Genomic DNA, 14,830 nt, shown 5'->3' with positions numbered 1-14,830 from the left:
CTCCCGGCACAGAGTCATCTCTGTTAGCTGAAATCTGTATTGGTAACGTATGTACTATCCATTGTCTTGTTTTCCTGTTGTAACCTTTGTCAACAAATACCATGGTATCACTTCCTTCCAATAATTTTCTTAAATACACTTGCTTGGTGTTAACAAATGTTTAGAATATATAGTCTATGCACATCTATTTATAAAGTAACTCAAGATAAAAGTCATTGGAAAAGACCCTGATGCTGGGAAAGATTGAAGGCAAAAGGAGAAGGGGACGGCAGAGGATGAGATGGCTAGATAGCATCACCGATGCATTGAATATGAACCTGAGCACACTCCGGGAGAGAGCGCAGGACAGGAAGGCCTAGCGTGCTATGGTCCATGGGGTCATGAAGAGTCGGACAGGACTTAACAACTGAACAACAACAATTGAGTATAAATTGACTGAGTCCTTCTCAAGATCAGAAAAAACGCACCTCTGTGGAGCTAGATAGAGAAAGTAGGAGTCTGTCATGATAACAAGAGGTCTGCTTAATTAGAGTATCCATAAATTAATTTTCCTACACAGTCAGGAGACATTAAGGAACTAAGAGGATCCCCAAATCCACCCTGTCACTTAGAAAGAAAACTAGCTAAACTAACACATACGGGGCTTTGTTCATGGGTGGGCGGGCGGCGGGCAACGACATTAGTCTGGATGAGTCTCCCAGTGGATTCTCAGATTCACCATGCAAAGTGGCTGTCAGGGTGGAAACTGAGCCCAGAGAGCCTCAGGGCAGTTCAGATTCTGAGGAGGAACAGCAATCTGTGGGAGAGGGGCCAACTCATCCCTCACAGGCTCAGCACCTGGCACAGATTCCTCCTGCCAGCATTCCTGAGATAGATAGTGACCCTGGCGGTGAGGGAGTGCGGGAGGGGGGCTTCTTAAATGCTCGATGCAGACGCAAAGAGCGACGAGCGATGGAGGGCACGGAAAGGAGGCGTAGCGCCTGCTTGGTGCCCAAGCAACGGCCGCCTCCCATGGACCCAAGGGAAAGAGGGAGGATCTCTCCCTAGCCCATAAGTTCTGGGTCTTCAAGTGACTCTCTTTCAAATGGGCATCAACTGCCTACTTGAAGCTTAGGCCACTCTGCTGTTCCTTGCTTTAGTCGCTGGTCATTAGCATCTAAAAGAGTCATTAAGTTGTAAAAGGATTAAAGCTTTGAAAAGAAATCCTTTTGTCTGTGTCTTGAGTTGGCTATTGGAATCTACTGAGAGAGGCCGCCAAGGCGCTCCTGACAGTGGCATGATCCCTCCCCCACTCCTTCTGGATGGCACATTAGATGCCCATTTCCAGAAATGACACCCTGAGCTGTGCCCTCGAGATCTGTGCTGTGGGGGCTATCACTGACATGATGTCGGGGGAGAGGTAGCACCTAGCATAGCGAAGCGAGGACACGTGAATCCACCCATCTCTCATGCTATCTGCATAACCTTCATGCAGAGGGATGTATGCTTCCCTGCCCTCCTCCAGAAAGATCCTAAGTCAGTCCTGCCATGCAAGAATACCCCAGAATTCTCCTCTGCCTGCCATCCAAAGAGGAGCAGACATCCTCCTGTCTACGGCGGACAGAAGATTGCAGGCAAGGGATGCCTTCTGAAACGGCATCCCTACTTAAAAAGGTATCATTCTCTCTCCTCCTACACTTCACTTGCTTTAACTTCTCTGCAAATGGACATGAGAACAGAAGCATTATAACAAAACAACAGTTTGCCTGAATGTGGGTCATAAGAACACAAGAAGAGCCCTCAAGCTAGATCAGACCCAAGTAGGACTCTCTAGTTGAGCATCCTGTTCCTACACAGGCGCACCAGATGCCTCAGTGGGAAGCCCAGAAGCAGGACATGAGCACAATAGCGCATTTGCCACAGGAAACATCATAATTTCTTTATATCCTGCCCTCTGTTTAAACAAACACACACAAAATGGCTTCCAAGTATTAAAATCATGGAGGACGGGTGAAGTGTCCGAGGACTGGAGGAGGGCTAATGTTGTCCCCGTCTTCAAAAAGGAGGAGCCTGGGAACTACAGACCAGTCAATCTGACATCAATCCCTGGGAAAATTCTGGAGCAGATGATAAAGCAATCCATCTGGAAGCACCTTGAAAACAACGCAGTGATTACTTGAAGCCAACAAGGATTTGTCAAGAACAAATCCTGCCACACAAACCTGATCTCATTTTTTTGATCCTTGTGGACTGTGGGAAAGCTGTAGACATAATATACCTCGACCAGCAAAGCTTTCGACAAAGTGCCCCATGTTATCCTGATGAGCAAACTAGCTCAAAGTGGGCTAGATGAAACAACGATCCGGTGGATCCGGATTCAGTTGGCTACAGAATCGGACTCAAAGAGTGCTTATCAATGGGGCCTTCTCAAACTGGGGAGAGGTAACGAGTGGGGTACCGCAGGGCTCAGTCCTGGGCCCAGTGCTCTTCAACATTTGTATTAATGACTTGGAAGAGGAGGTGCAGGGAATGCTGATCACATTTGCAGATGACACCAAATTGGGCGGGATAGCTAATACTTTGGAAGACAGAGACAAAATTCAACATGATCTTGATAGGCTGGAGTGCTGGGCAGAAAACAACAGAATGACACTGAATAGGGATAAATGCCAAGTTCTGCACCTAGGAAAAAGAAACCAAATGCACAGTTACAAGATGGGGGATACGTGGCTCAACAACACTACAAGCGAGAAGGATCTTGGAAGTGTTGTCGATTACACGCTGAATATGAGCCAACCATGTGATGTGGCTGCAAAAAAGGCAAATGCTCTTTTCGGCTGCATTCATAGAAGCATAGCTTCCAAATCCCAGTCAGTCTGTTTCCCGCCTCCCAGCTGAGCAGAGCAGAGCAGAGCAAGCTGCTCCAGCTGGTCCAGGGACTACAGAAGCAGGCAAGCTCCCAGACAGTGAGCGAACAGAGCGAGCGAACAGGGGGAGCAAACAGGAGTTGGCCAGGGGAGTTGCAGTGGTTGAAGAGACAAAGGAGACAAAGGAGACAGAGGCTAAGAGGTAAGTGGGTTGCAGGAAGCCCAGGGCGCTGCCCTTTATCCTTCTGACTGGCTGTGAGCTCACCAGGAGCTTCTGAGAGCTCCAACTGAATTGGAGGGGTGTGGCCTGAGTACTCCCAGCAGCTGACTGGGCGGGAAGCTTCAGTCTGTTTCCCGCCTCCCAGCTGAGCAGAGCAGAGCAAGCTGCTCCAGCTGGTCCAGGGACTACAGAAGCAGGCAAGCTCCCAGAGAGCGAGCGAACAGAACGAGCGGACAGGGGGAGCAAACAGGAGTTGGCCAGGGGAGTTCGGCAGGGGAGGTCAAGGGGGAGGCCCCTAACATTTTTTTTTAACTAACTTTTTCCCATTTATTTGTCTTGTAACACACACTTCCACACCAGTGGGACTCTGCTTTTAACCTCTACTGAGTAGAGGAGCAGGCACAGGCTAGTCTAGAACAATCACAAAGCTAGACACAAAAAGGGAAAAGGGGCTATGGAAGGACAAGACTCTCCAGTGGTGGTGACCTGCAAGGTGTGTGCAATGTTTGTTTTCTTGCCTGAGAACAACATGGCCTACACCTGCAACAAGTGCAAGTTGATCACGCTGCTGGAGGAAAAAGTAAGTGGACTGGAGCGGCGACTGTCGACCCTCCGGGGAATAAGAGAACACGAAGAGTTCTTGGACAGAAGGGGGGAACTACAGCAGCAAAGGGCAGACCAGAAGCTTGAAGAGCAACAGCAAGATGAGGCAGAAGTGGGAAATGCTGAGGAGAAGAAAAATGGAGTAGAGGATACTCCTTGGAAAACGGTGACAGTTAGGAGAAGAAGAACTAGACGCCACTCTGCACCAGTGGAAGCGGTGGAGCTGTGGAACCGATTCCAGGTACTTGCAGATGAGACTGGAGGACAGCCTGCAGAGGAAGAATCACAGGGGAACCTGCATGAGAGTGAGCAAGAGGCTAAAGGTCAGTCAAACAGAGGCGATGAAACCCAGGCCTACAAGAAGAAGAAGAGAAGAGTGGTAGTAGTGGGAGACTCCTTGCTGCGTGGGATCGAGACCCAAGTATGTCGCGAAGACCCGTGGACTCGCCAGGTATGTTGTCTCCCGGGAGGACAGATTAGAGACGTGACTGAAAGGTTGCCTGCGCTCATAAAGCCCACTGACAGGTATCCCTTTCTTCTCATCCATGTGGGAACAAATGATACCGCCAAGCGGAGCTACGAAGAGATCACGTCAGACTTTGAAGCTTTGGGAAGGAAACTCAAGAACTTTGGGGCCCAGATAGTTTTCTCATCCATCCTTCCAGTAGTTAGAAGAGGGATAGAAAGGGAACGAAAAATACTCCGGGTGAATGACTGGCTACGAAGGTGGTGCCGACGAGAGAGATTTGGATTCTGGGACCACGGGCTATACTTCCTGGAAGATGGGCTGTTGGCTAGGGATGGGTTGCACCTCACAAAGGCTGGGAAGAATGTGTTTGGCCACAGCATGAAGAACTTCATCAGGAGGGCTTTAAACTGAATCCTACGGGGAAGGGAGATGTAATGTTGGGGGTAACAATGGACGTAGGCGCATGCACTGCAATGGAGAGAACAGCGCTGATAGCGCCCAATAATAGTCTTCAGACACATGTAGGAAGAAAGCCAGACTATGAAGCACATGGTCTTCGATGTCTATATACTAATGCCCAGAGTATGGGAAACAAACAGAACGAACTTGAACTCTTAATACAGGAGGGAAATTATGACTTGATAGGTATAACTGAGACTTGGTGGGATGAATCTCATGACTGGAATACAGCAGTTGAAGGATATAACTTGTTCAAAAAGAACAGGAGGAACAGAAAGGGAGGCGGGGTTGCACTGTATGTGAAAAATACATATCTCTGCACGGAAATACAGGAGGAGGAGCTTGGTAGCCCCATCGAGAGCATCTGGGTTGAAATAAATGGAGCAAAGAATAAAAGGAACCTGGTGGTCGGAGTCTACTACCGGCCACCCAATCAAGGAGAAGCCAAGGATGAAACTTTTGAAAAGCAAATAGCCAATGTTTTAAGGAAGCATGATGTAGTAGTAATGGGGGACTTCAATTTCCCCGATATTTGTTGGGAGACAAATTCTGCAAAACATGGCCCCTCCAGGAAATTCCTGACTTGTGTGGCGGATAACTTCCTCCTACAGAAAGTACAGGAAGGAACTAGAGGATCGGCTATCCTTGACTTGATCCTAACCAACAGAGATGACTTAGTGGATAAAGTAGCAGTTACAGGAACTCTGGGGGAAAGCGACCATGTTGTACTTGAGTTCTTGGTTCTAAGGGAAGCAAAAGCCGAGTGTACTCAAACGCGTACCCTGGATTTTAGGAAAGCTGATTTTCATAAACTCAGAACAATGATCAGTAAGGTCCCATGGCAAACAATGCTAGCGAGAAAAGGAGTCCAAGATGGGTGGGAACTTTTAAAAAAGGAAATTCTCAAGGCACAATCACAAACAATTCCAACAAGAAGAAAAGGTGGAAGACAACAGAAGAAGCCAATGTGGCTTCACAAAAAGCTTAGGGATGACCTGAAAACAAAAAAGGACACATATAAGAAGTGGAAAGAAGGCCAAGTAACAAAGGAAGAGTACAGGCAGGTAGCACAGAATTGCAGGGATGGCGTCAGGAAGGCTAAAGCTGAGAACGAGCTGAGGTTAGCGAGGGAGGCTAAAAGCAACAAAAAGGCTTTCTTCAGCTACGAGCATAGTAAAAGACAGAGGAAAGAAATGGTTGTTCAGCTATTAAATAAGGATGGCAAAATGATAACAGATGACAAAGAAAAGGCAGAGGTGCTCAATTCCTACTTTGGCTCAGTCTTCTCCCAAAAGAGGGTCTATGACCCCCCTGGCAAAGGCGAAGTACAGGCTGAAGGGGCAGGATTGCAGCTTGAGATCGACAGGCATATGGTCAAGGAACACCTCATTACTTTGAATGAGTTCAAATCTCCAGGGCCAGATGAACTGCATCCTAGAGTAATAAAGGAACTGGCAGAAGAACTCTCAGAACCGCTGTCTATTCTCTTTGAGAAATCATGGAGGACCGGGGAAGTGCCAGATGACTGGAGGAGGGCGAATGTTGTCCCTTTCTTCAAAAAGGGCCAAAAGGAGGAACCTGGGAACTACAGACCAGTCAGTCTGACATCAATCCCTGGGAAAATTCTGGAGCAGATCATAAAGCAATCCATCTGGAAGCACCTTGACAACAATGCCGTGATGACTCCAAGCCAACATGGATTTGTCAAAAACAAGTCCTGCCAGACAAATCTGATCTCATTTTTTGATCAAGTCACCTCCCTTGTAGACCGTGGGAATGCTGTAGACATCATATACCTCGACTTCAGCAAAGCTTTCGACAAAGTGCCCCATGATATCCTGATGAGCAAACTTGCTCGAAGTGGGCTAGATGAAACAACGATCATGTGGATCCACAGTTGGCTACAGAATCGGACTCAAAGAGTGCTTATCAATGGGACCTTCTCAAGCTGGGGAGAGGTAACGAGTGGGGTACCGCAGGGCTCAGTCCCAGGCCCAGTGCTCTTCAACATTTTTATTAATGACTTGGAGGAGGAGGTGCAGGGAATGCTGATCACATTTGCAGATGACACAAAATTGGGAGGGATAGCTAATACTTTGGAAGACAGAAACAAAATTCAAAGTGATCTGGATAGACTGGAGTGCTGGGCAGAAAACAACAGAATGGCATTTAATAGGGACAAATGCCAAGTTCTGCACCTAGGAAAAAGAAACCAAATGCACAGTTACAAGATGGGGGATACGTGGCTCAACCACACTACGAGCGAGAAGGATCTTGGAATTGTCGTCGATCACAAGCTGAATATGAGCCAACAATGTGATGTGGCTGCAAAAAAGGCAAATGCTATTTTGGGCTGCATTAATAGAAGCATCGCTTCCAAATCCCGGGAAGTACTAGTTCCCCTCTACTCAGCACTGGTTAGGCCTCATCTGGAGTACTGTGTCCAGTTCTGGGCACCACACTTTAAGAAGGATGCAGACAAGCTGGAGAGGGTTCAAAGGAGGGCAACAAAGATGATCAGGGGACTGGAAACAAAGCCCTATGAAGAGAGACTGAAAGAACTGGGCATGTTTAGCCTTGAGAAGAGAAGACTGAGGGGAGATATGATAGCACTCTTCAAGTACTTGAAAGGTTGTCACAGAGAAGAAGGCCAGGATCTCTTCTTGATCATCCCAGAGTGCAGGACACGGAATAATGGGCTCAAGTTACAGGAAGCCAGATTCCGGCTGAACATCAGGAAAAACTTCCTGAGTGTCAGAGCAATACGGCAATGGAACCAATTACCTGGGGAGGTGGTGGGCTCTCCCACACTGGAGGCCTTTAAGACGAGGCTGGACAGCCATTTGTCAGGGATGCTCTGACTTGGATTCCTGCATTGAGCAGGGGGTTGGACTCGATGGCCTTGTAGGCCCCTTCCAACCCTACTATTCTATGATTCTATGATCCCGGGAAGTAGTAGTTCCGCTCTACTCAGCACTGGTTAGGCCTCATCTGGAATACTGTGTCCAGTTCTGGGCACCACATTTTAAGAAGGATGCAGACAAACTGGAGACGGTTCAGAGGAGGGCAACAAAGATGATCAGGGGACTGGAAACAAAGCCCTATGAGGAGAAACTGAAAGAACTGGGTGTGTCTAGCCTTGAGAAGAGAAGACTGAGGGGAGATATGATAACGCTCTTCAAGGACTTGGAAGGTTGTCTCAGAGAGGAAGGCCAGCATCTCTTCTTGATCATCCCAGAATGCAGGACACGGAATAATGGGCTCAAGTGACAGGAAGCCAGATTCCAGCTGAACATCAGGAAAAACGTCCTGACTGTTAGAGCAATAAGACAATGGAACCAATTCCCTAGGGAGGTGGTGAGCTCTCCCACACTGGTGGCATTCAAGACGAGGCTGGACAGCCATCTGTCAGGGATGCTTTGACTTGGATTCCTGCATTGAGCAGGGGGTTGGACTTGATGGTCTTAGAGGCCCCTTGCAACTCTACTATTCTATGATTCTATGAAAATAAACAGTAGACCACAAGCAGATAATTAAAAGAGTGTGATCAACAAAACCATCCTATGGCACACTTACAGGTGAGTTCCCGCCCTTCCAAAGACAGCACTCATTTCATAAGACCACAGGTGCAAATCCTTTGTTGAATTGTTTTTAGAAGGATGCATAAGAACATCCATGCTGGATTAGACCAAGAGTCCATCTAGTCCAGCATTCTGATCACACAGTGGCCAACCAGCTGTTGACCAGGAAACCACAAGCAAGACACGAGTGCAACAGCACCCACCACCCACCCATGTTCACCAGTAATTGGTGTACACAGGCCCACTGCCACTGGTACTGGAGGGAGCACACAGCCATCAGAACCAGTAGCCACTGATAGCCTTTTCCTCCAGGATTTTGTCTAACCCCCTTTTAAAGCCATCCAAACTGGTGGCCATCATTACTTCCTGTGTAGTGAATTCCATAGTTTAACTATGCGCTGTGTGAAGAAGTACTTCCTTTTATCTTTCCTTAATGTCCCCACATTCAGCTTCATGGAATGGCCCTGGGTTCTAGAAAAATGTCTCCCTCTCCACATTCTCCACACCAGGCATAATTTTGTCTTCCCTTACCCTCTTTTTTTCCAAGCTAAACGATCCCAGCTGTTGGGGAGATGTTCCAGCCCGTTCATCATTTTAGTTGCTCTTTTCTGCACTTTTTCCAGCTCTACAAGAACTGGATGTGACCTCACCCACTGGTCCCCCCTCCTTGTTCCAGTAAGATACAGCAAGGGAAGCCCAAATTAGCCCCCCCCCCGTCGCTCTCCACCCATCCATGCCCCAGTGCCACCTTCCCACCTCCCTGGAGGAACATGCCCTATCCTGGCCACATCAGGATGCAGAGACAAGGCGTTCATCACCTCGCAAGGTGGGAGGCACCCTGCTTCTCATTTTGGGGCCAGACTAGCTTTCCATCCCTTAAGACAGTTGCAGAAACCCCTTCCTAGGAGGCTTGAGAACCTGGAACTACATATACGGATAATTAAAAGCTCTCCAAAACCCAGCTTGCCTGGCCAGTGCCTGCTGGTTCTCTTCCACCAGGCACTAATTAATTACGAGGCTGCCACTGCTGGACTTGGAGTCAACATCAGATCCCCTGCAGCTCCACTGGCCACTTAGGAGACCACGTGCTCCAACACCCGAGTGCAGCAGAGGCAGTGTGCCCGGGTTCTATTCTGGCCTGCCCCCGCTGGGAGGACTCAGCACCCCTGCCCAGCCCTTTGGGCTGCAAGGGGCAACCTCCTCATCTTTTCATAGGATGTATAATTTCTGTAGCGTTTAACATGCTTTACAGTTCTCATATTATTCTCACAGCAACCTTGTGAGGTAGGGGCAAGTTTCATCCAAGGCCAGCCAGTGAGCTGCAAGGCCAAGCAAAGGCCTGGGGACCGGGACTGGAGTCTTCCAACCCCCCCCCCCCATGTTCAAACTCCACACTTTGCCCAATACACCAGCCGGGGCTGCCATGGCGACTGCCTTCCCCCACTGCTGCCTCTCCAGGTCTCCTGCTCTCTATCCCTGCAGAGCCTCCCCCCTGCCCCCCCCCCGTGCCTGGGACTCCTTCCCGCACATCCCACCTGGTGCACCTCTCTTCCCCAACTCCCAAATCCTTTGCCCAAACCCACCTTTTTTGAAAAGGCCTTTCGGCCTGCTCCCATATTGATTATTTACCACCTTTCATCAAAGATTACCAAAGGCAGTACACAAAACTTAAAACACACACACTCCAAACAACCAGTGGATAAACGCACAACTAAGAAGCCAGAGAGTTTGAAATAATTAAGGCGGCCAACATGGCTGCCCTTGCATTATGACGACTGCCCCGAAGAGCTGCCCTGGACTCCCCCCCCGCAGTTTTCAGGGGGAGACAGGTGGCTTTTAGGGCCTTTCCTGTGGCCCCCCGACCTCTGGGACGCCTTCCCTGGGCAGGGGCCCACACAGCTCTCTGTCGGAGCTCAGCTCAACACGGCTGGCCGCGTGCACGCAAGGTCGGGGCGGCTCCTACTCATGATGTGCCTGGTGTTCGGTTCCTGTTGTGCTGCCCTCATTGCGACAGATGGTAGCCGGCAATCCCTCTTCAGGCCGCTTCGAGAGCCGCTAGCCGGGAAAAGGCCGGAGCCGCCGGCGGGCAAGAGAGGCACTCCTTTGCCCTCTCCCGCAGCGAGCCCGGCGAGCGCCTCAGCGCCCGCTCCTCCGCCCGCGGCCCCGGCGCTTCTCCTTCGTCGCCCGGCCCGGCCGCCTCCTCAGCTGCCAGCAACGAGACTGCCGGCCCCTCGGGGCAGGGAGCCACCCTCTCTGCCCCGCTCGGCCGAGCAGGGCTCGTACGCTGACAGCGCCGGAGCACCCGGGCAAGAGGAGAGGCGCTGGGGCGGGTGCGGCGCCCCCCCCCGAGAGACGCCCTCGGAGCGGGAAGCCCGCGGGCGGAGCCGGCCGGCCCGTCTCAGGGGGGCGGGGGGCGCAGCCGCCTGAGGCGTCCACCCCGTCCGACTGCCACGCAGGCCTGCGGGAGCCCCGGGGAGCCTGGCGGCGGCGGCGGGGGTCGGCTCAGCCCCGAGCTCCAAAGCCGAAGGGCCCACGGGCCTCGCGGGGCGCCCGCAGGGCCGACTAGGGCCGGGCCGGCTCGCCGGGCGGCGTCCCAACTGAGCGGGGCGCCCAGACGGCGCCCCGCGAAGCCGCCGGCCCTGCGTAGCCCGAGGGCAGTTGGCTCTGCCCGCCGCCGCCAGCAGGCTGCCGGCTGGGGAGGCAGCGCACCCGGCAGCCCCCGCCCAGCTAGCGCCGCTCTAGAGCGCGGCTGCCCGGACGCGGCCCGGCGTCGGCGCCCCCCGCCCGGCCCTTTGCGGGGCCCCGCCGCACGCGGGCATCGCCGCCCCTCGGCTCACCAGGCCGGGCTGGCGCAGCGCAGCTGATCGGTCGCCGGCCTCCGTCCTGCTCGCGAGCGCCGCGGCGATGGACGGCGGGGGCGGGCATGGGGGCGGCGTCGCCGCGGGTCCTCCGCTGGCGGGCGGGGCCCAGCCAGCCCCCGCCCCTCGCCGGCGAGCGCAGCCGCAGCGGAGCAGGCAGCGCGCGCCCGGCGCGGAAAGCGGCCCCGAGCTTGGAAGCGCTGCCGCGGCGGCGGCGGCGGGGAGGCTTGGCGAAGGTGCCCGAGATTATGGGAGGGGGCAGCTGCTCCTGCGCTCGCGCCCTCCCGCTCCTTTGCTGGCCCCGCCTCCGCCGGAGCGGATCCGAAGCGGGGCGCGCGCGCGCTGCCGAGGCACCGGAGGCGCGGGCCGCGGAGAGCCAGGCAGGGAATCGCCCTTGGGGGCCGGCGGAGGAGTCGCAGTCGCGCTCCGTCGAGGCCGTGGCCGAGCGGCCCCGCGGCCGGAGTAATGGTAAAGGGAAGACGCAACCAGGCTCACTATGAATTCTGAGTTAACTGGCACCCCCTGGTCCTTCATAGAATCATAGAATAGTAGGGTTGGAAGGGGCCTACAAGGCCATCGAGTCCAACCCCCTGCTCAGTGCAGGAATCCAAGTCAGAGCATCCCTGACAGATGGCTGTCCAGCCTCGTCCTGAAGGCCTCCAGTGTGGGAGAGCCCACCACCTCCCCAGGTAATTGGTTCCATTGCCGTATTGCTCTGACACTCAGGATGTTTTTCCTGATGTTCAGCCGGAATGTGGCTCCCTGTAACTTGAGCCCATTATTCCGTGTCCTGCACTCTGGGATGATCAAGAAGAGATCCTGGCCTTCTTCTCTGTGACAACCTTTCAAGTACTTGAAGAGTGCTATCATATCTCCCCTCAGTCTTCTCTTCTCAAGGCTAAACATGCCCAGTTCTTTCAGTCTCTCTTCATAGGGCAGTTTGTCTGCATCCTTCCTAAAGTGTGGTGCCCAGAACTGGACACAGTACTCCAGATGAGGCCTAACCAGTGCTGAGTAGAGGGGAACTAGTACTTCCCGGGATTTGGAAGCGATGCTTCTATGAATGCAGCCCAAAATAGCATTTGCCTTTTTTGCAGCCACATCACATGGTTGGCTCATATTCAGCTTGTGATCGACAACAATTCCAAGATCCTTCTTGCTTGTAGTGTGGTTGAGCCATGTATCCCCCATCTTGTAACTGTGCATTTGGTTTCTTTTTCCTAGGTGCAGAACTTGGCATTTATCCCTATTCAATGTCATTCTGTTGTTTTCTGCCCAGCGCTCCAGTCTATCCAGATCACTTTCAATTTTGTTTCTGTCTTCCAAAGTATTAGCTATCCCTCCCAATTTTGTGTCATCTGCAAATTTGATCAGCATTCCCTGCACCTCCTCCTCCACGTCATTAATACAAATGTGGAAGAGCACTGGGCCCAGGACTGAGCCCTGCGGTACCCCACTCGTTACCTCTCCCCAGCTTGAGAAGGTCCCATTGATAAGCACTCTTTGAGTCCGATTCTGTAGCCGACTGTGGATCCACCGGATCGTTGTTTCATCTAGCCCACTTCGAGCTAGTTTGCTCATCAGGATATCATGGGGCACTTTGTCGAAAGCTTTGCTGAAGTCGAGGTATATGATGTCTACAGCATTCCCACGGTCTACAAGGGAGTTTACTTGATCCAAAAATGAGATCAGATTTGTCTGGCAGGACTTGTTTTTGACAAATCCAAATTCAAGTGACAGGAAGCCAGATTCCGGCTGAACATCAGGAAAAACTTCCTGTTAGAGCAATACGACAATGGAACCGATTACCTAGGAAAGTGGTGGGCTCTCCCACACTGGAGGCCTTCAAGACGAGGCTGGACAGCCATCTGTCAGGGATGCTCTGACCTGGATTCCTGCACTGAGCAGGGGGTTGGACTCGATGGCCTTGTAGACCCCTTCCAACCCTACTATGATTCTAAGGCTTTTAACAAATTCCCTTACCAAAGACTCCTAAGCAAACTTAGCAGTCATGGAATAAGAGGAAAGGTCATGTTATGGAACAGTAACTGGTTAAAGAACAGAAAGCAGAGAGTAGGAATAAATGGCCAATTCTCCAAATGGGGGGATGTAAACAGTGGGGTCCCACAGGACTATGCATTTGGACCAACTTATTTTCAACTTACTCTTGACCTGGAATTAGGAGTGAACAGTGAAGTGGCCAAGTTTGCTGATGACACCAAATTATTTATGGTGGTTAAAACAAAAAGGGACTATGAGGAGTTCCAAAAGGATCTCTCCAAGCTGGGAGAATGGGCATCCAAATGGCAGATGTGGTTCAGTGTAAGGAAGTGTAAAGTGATGCACGTTGGGGCAAAGAATTCCAATTTTAAATATAACCTGATGGGATCTGAGTTAGCAATGACTGACCAAGAAAGAGATCTTGGGGTTATGGTGGACAGCTGAATGAAAATGTCAACCCAATGTGTGGCTGCTGTGAGAAACTGCCAAGATCATATTTCCCTTACACAAATTTATGGTCCGACCATACTTAGAATGCTGTGTACAATTCTGGTCACTGCACCTAAAAAAAGATATTATAGAGATGGATAAAGGGCAACTAAAATGATTAAGGGGCTGGAGCAACTCCCCTATGAGGGAAGTTTAGAACAGCTGGGACTGTTTAGCTTGGAGAAGAGGCAAGTAAGGGGAGACATGATAGAGATGTACAAAATTATGCATGGTGTGGAGAAAGTGGATAGGGAGACATTTTTCTCCCTCTCTCATAAGACCAGAACCCAAAAGAGTCATCGCATTAAGCTGACTGGTGGGAGATTCAGGATAAAAGGAAGGGCTTCTTCACACAGTGCATAGTCAGACTATGGAATTCACTTCCACAAGATGTAGTTATGGCCACCAATTTGGATGGCTTTAAAAGGGGATTGCAGAAATTCACGGAGGGGAAGGCTATCAATGGCTGCTAGTCCTGATGGCTCTATGCTACCTCCAGTACCAGAGGCCATGAGCCTTTGTACACCAGTTGCTGGGGAACGTGAGTGGGAGGGGGCTGTTGCACTCCTGTCCTACTTCTGGGCTTCCCATTGGGGCATTTAGTTGGCCATTGTGGGAAAAGAATGCTAGACCAGGTGGACCCTTGGTCTGACCCAGCATGGCTCTTATGTTATGACAGGCAGCATAGGACCTATTTGGTGTCTATCAAATGGTCTTTACATGTATAGTTTGATGAGAACATATATTGAGATTAAAATGAAGTTGGGATAGGCTAGATTTGTTAAGTACTTGGAATTTATTTCATGCCTGCTTCATAGCGCTTGTTCTGCCTCAGCTGGGCGTTGTGTTATATTGCCCTGTAACCTTTGCATCTAGAACCACTTTAATTTCCCCTATAGAGATCTGGCAGCAACTGATCAGCTGCTGTCACACGTTGGGTGGCTGTTCCGAGGAAGAACTCCTAATCCTGCTGGGACCAATTCTTCCTCAGAGCTGCTCTCCTGGGTTGCAGCCTAGAGGGCCTGGCCTGCCATTGGCTATCCAGAGGATTTCTCTTCTCTGGACCTGCTTCAACCTTTCATTCATTCCCCTTCTACACTTAAGCACTGATCTCCTGGGTTTATGAGTTGTTTGCTGTTCATGTTCTATTATCAATGAAGTCGAAGATCAATTTATAGGGAAGTGTGGATTGGATGCGAGTTCAGCTGCCTTGAGAAACACACAGCCCAATGGTGCTGAGGCTAGAGCAGCGCTTACTACCGATGCTTTGTTGCAAAGTTTTGAACCCATTTGCTTGCCCCACC

At 51.1% G+C, this 14,830-nt stretch overlaps 1 protein-coding gene across 3 annotated transcripts in view; it reads right to left on the bottom strand.

Moving 5' to 3' along the window:
* Positions 1-14,830, bottom strand: part of LOC146346433 (protein lifeguard 1-like) — an 86,138-nt gene that overhangs the window by 44,635 nt on the left and 26,673 nt on the right. The window contains exon 1 of one of the 3 annotated variants that reach the window (XM_084854685.1): positions 11,016-11,084. The exons of 1 other annotated variant lie outside the window; for it this stretch is intronic. The gene's annotated coding sequence lies outside the window, so the exon portion shown is untranslated. Of the gene's footprint in view, positions 1-10,141; positions 10,562-11,015; positions 11,085-14,830 lie in introns of those variants that run through there. One more of the 3 variants, XM_084854686.1, reaches the window with a different exon arrangement.

This window comes from Heloderma suspectum, chromosome 4 (genome assembly GCF_057233095.1).
Source record: "Heloderma suspectum isolate Gila_16-S chromosome 4, 16-S_ref, whole genome shotgun sequence".
Classification (NCBI taxonomy): Eukaryota; Metazoa; Chordata; class Lepidosauria; order Squamata; family Helodermatidae; genus Heloderma; species Heloderma suspectum.
The sequence above is the reverse complement of the archived record's forward strand: the minus strand, read 5'-3'. Positions and strand labels throughout refer to the sequence as shown.